The 3,619-nt window shown below is 37.3% G+C and overlaps 1 pseudogene; it reads right to left on the bottom strand.

The window, feature by feature from the left end:
* Window positions 1-2,053: 2,053 nt before the first annotated feature.
* On the bottom strand, window positions 2,054-3,320 carry LOC134601714 (protocadherin alpha-8-like; annotated as a pseudogene).
* Between the last annotated feature and the right edge of the window lie 299 nt (window positions 3,321-3,619).

A 3,619-nucleotide genomic window follows, 5' to 3' on the forward strand; every position in this document is an offset into this window, starting at 1 on the left:
ATTGACATTATTAGATAAATCTTCATCTTGAACCCCTTTGAAGTTATGTTCAATTTTAATTAATTGCATTGTTTCCACTAATATAATTGTAAGAGTTACTGTGGCAGACATAATAGGTTGACCATGATCCTTTACTACAATGAAGAGTTTATGCTCATCAGGATCTGACTCTACAGTGGGTCGCATGACGGTTAAATCTCCACCATTATGTCGGATGCTAAATAGTGTTTGTTTAGAAGAGTCTTTAAATGAGTAAGAAAGCCAAGCGTTATACCCAGAATCCATATCAATTTCCCCTACTTTTGTAATCAGATATCCACTTTTGGCTTACCGGGGAACCATCTCAGTTACTACAGATTCACTGTTGGAGAATGGTGGGAAGAAGGTTGGTGCATTGTTATTAATATCCCCTAAAACAATAATGAGAGTCAAGTTACCACTCAGTGGCAGTAATCCAGCATCAGTTTCTCTTACATGACACTGGAAAAAAGAAATCTACTTTTAATCAAATGATAGCAAAGCAAATATTTTTCCAGACTCTGGATTTATAGACATATAAGAGGAAATTGGAATTCCATCAATTGAACCATCAATAAGAGAATATGTTATAAAGGAATTGTGGTTTATATCTAAATCTATGGCTGACACATTAAATACATGGGAACCTTGAGGGTTATTTTCCATGATAAATATAGTTTCTGAAGTTTGTGAAAAAGATGGAGCATTGTCATTGACATCACTGATTGCTGAAGAAAATAAAAAGTTAGCTGCGCTCTCTCCTTAATCCCTATGTATATTTAGACAAATGGAGGTCATTTAGTTGCTCCAATGGCCATTTGAGGGAATGCCCGCCTGCCAATGTCAAGGCAGACCCCCCTAAGCGGGTCCTAACACTGACCCTTCAGCCTGCTTCCTTGAGCTTCTGGCAAAGATTTCTCTAATGAGACAGAGAGAGGTATTTTTATATACACCCCTATATACTTATTAAACCTTAATAGGGAACACATGGGATGGGCGGCAGCATTGTAAAAAAGCTGTGTGATACAAATACAAAAAGAGAAGTCCTGCGCTCACTCCCATCACTACTGGGCCGGCAGCAATGACTACAGTACACATCAGCCCCAATATATAGTAAAAACCAAAGAAAAGAAAAAGTTACCTGCGCTCTCTCCTTAATCCCTATGCCACTCAGTGGCAGTAATCCAGCATCAGTTTCTCTTACATGACACTGGAAAAAAGAAATCTACTTTTAATCAAATGATAGCAAAGCAAATATTTTTCCAGACTCTGGATTTATAGACATATAAGAGGAAATTGGAATTCCATCAATTGAACCATCAATAAGAGAATATGTTATAAAGGAATTGTGGTTTATATCTAAATCTATGGCTGACACATTAAATACATGGGAACCTTGAGGGTTATTTTCCATGATAAATATAGTTTCTGAAGTTTGTGAAAAAGATGGAGCATTGTCATTGACATCACTGATTGCTGAAGAAAATAAAAAGTTAGCTGCGCTCTCTCCTTAATCCCTATGTATATTTAGACAAATGGAGGTCATTTAGTTGCTCCAATGGCCATTTGAGGGAATGCCCGCCTGCCAATGTCAAGGCAGACCCCCCTAAGCGGGTCCTAACACTGACCCTTCAGCCTGCTTCCTTGAGCTTCTGGCAAAGATTTCTCTAATGAGACAGAGAGAGGTATTTTTTATATACACCCCTATATACTTATTAAACCTTAATAGGGAACACATGGGATGGGCGGCAGCATTGTAAAAAAGCTGTGTGATACAAATACAAAAAGAGAAGTCCTGCGCTCACTCCCATCACTACTGGGCCGGCAGCAATGACTACAGTACACATCAGCCCCAATATATAGTAAAAACCAAAGAAAAGAAAAAGTTACCTGCGCTCTCTCCTTAATCCCTATGTATATTTAGACAAATGGAGGTCATTTAGTTGCTCCAATGGCCATTGGAGGGAATGCCGCCTGCCAACGTCAAGGCAGACCCCCCTAAGCAGGTCCTAACACTGACCCTTATCACTGATTGCTACCTGAATGTTTTTGTAACAGACAGGGTTGGGATACCTTCATCTTTAGCAAGAATTTCAACTTTGTACTTAGTAGTAGCCTTGCGATCCAGAGCTCTATATCTACCACCAATGAGTAATATTCTCTAAGAGAAGGTTTTAACTTAAGAGGTACACTTACAGAAATATAACAGTTAACATTACTATTAGATCCAGAATCTTTATCTTCAATTCTAATAATTGCAACTGTTGTCCCTACTGATGAATCCTCAGGAACAGGCACAGATAGTGAAGTCACAGTAAGTTCGGTAGGGTTATCATTCATATCAACAATATTTATAAGCACTTTGCAATGTCCAGCCATAGGTTTTTTACCTTTATCAATTGCATCAACACGAATCTCATAATTGTTGTTCTTTTCATAATCCACTTCTCCGGCCACTCTAATTTCACCTGTATCCATATCTATGTCAAAGGTTGATCTGACTATTTGTGGGACTTGACTGCTAAATTTTTATATAACTACTCCATTGTCTCCTTGACCCGGGTCTGTAGCATTTAGCTTGATCACCAGTGTTCCTTTAAGTGCATTTTCCAATAAAGGAACCTCAAACGCTGGCTTATCAAAAGTTGGAGCATTATCATTTGCATCTTGTACTGTGATAAGTAGTTGAGTGGAACCACCTAATTTTGTCCTCCCTCCATCAAAGGCAGTAAGATTTATATTAAAATAAGGATCCTTTTCTCTGTCTAGAGGTTTCTTCAAGGCAAGCTCAAGTGAATCAGTTTGGTGATTGTCTTTCTGTATATCTAACGTAAAATATCCATTGACACTAAGTTCATAGTTTTTGACAGAATTTATGCCAACATCTGCATCTATTGCGCCCTCTAATGGAAATCGAGATCCAGGCACCCTTAATTCTGATATGATCAAGCTGAACTGTCTTGAGGAAAAAAAATAGGATAATTATCATTGATATCTTCAATTTCAACATCGACATGGTATATTTGGACAGGATTATCAACTATAATCTCTAGGTGGATAACACAAAGTTATTTTCAGACATATTTCTTCTCTATCGATGTGTTGTTAACAAATAAGATTCCATTCTACAGATTTACCTGGAAATAATCAATTTCATTTCTGGATACAATCATTAACATCCTGGAATTAATCTCACTGATCTCCAAACCCAAGTCCTGGGCAATTCTTCCAACAAAAGTGCCATGTCTGGATTCCTCAGGGATATCATAATGAAGTTGACAAAGGGATATATGACAAGTCATTTGTAGTAAAAATAAATATATGCATAACCTTAGTGCAATTCATTTGCATTTTAAAGAAGCCATCTTCATTAAAGGACAGACAGACAGTAAGTGACAAGTAGCATTTGTATTTTCTCAATTGTTTCCTGAGTTAAATATAAAGATGTACAGTCATGGCGGCTGAAATTTGCAAGCACACAAGGAAAAAGATAATGAAAAATTAGTGTACAGCGACACCCAGTGACTAATAACAGAATTGCAGCTATAAAAGGTCTATTTTGGCAGAAATATTAGATACTGTATTACAATTTCTGCATTAT

The sequence above is a fragment of the Pelobates fuscus genome, chromosome 3 (genome assembly GCF_036172605.1).
Source record: "Pelobates fuscus isolate aPelFus1 chromosome 3, aPelFus1.pri, whole genome shotgun sequence".
In the NCBI taxonomy this organism is placed as follows: Eukaryota; Metazoa; Chordata; class Amphibia; order Anura; family Pelobatidae; genus Pelobates; species Pelobates fuscus.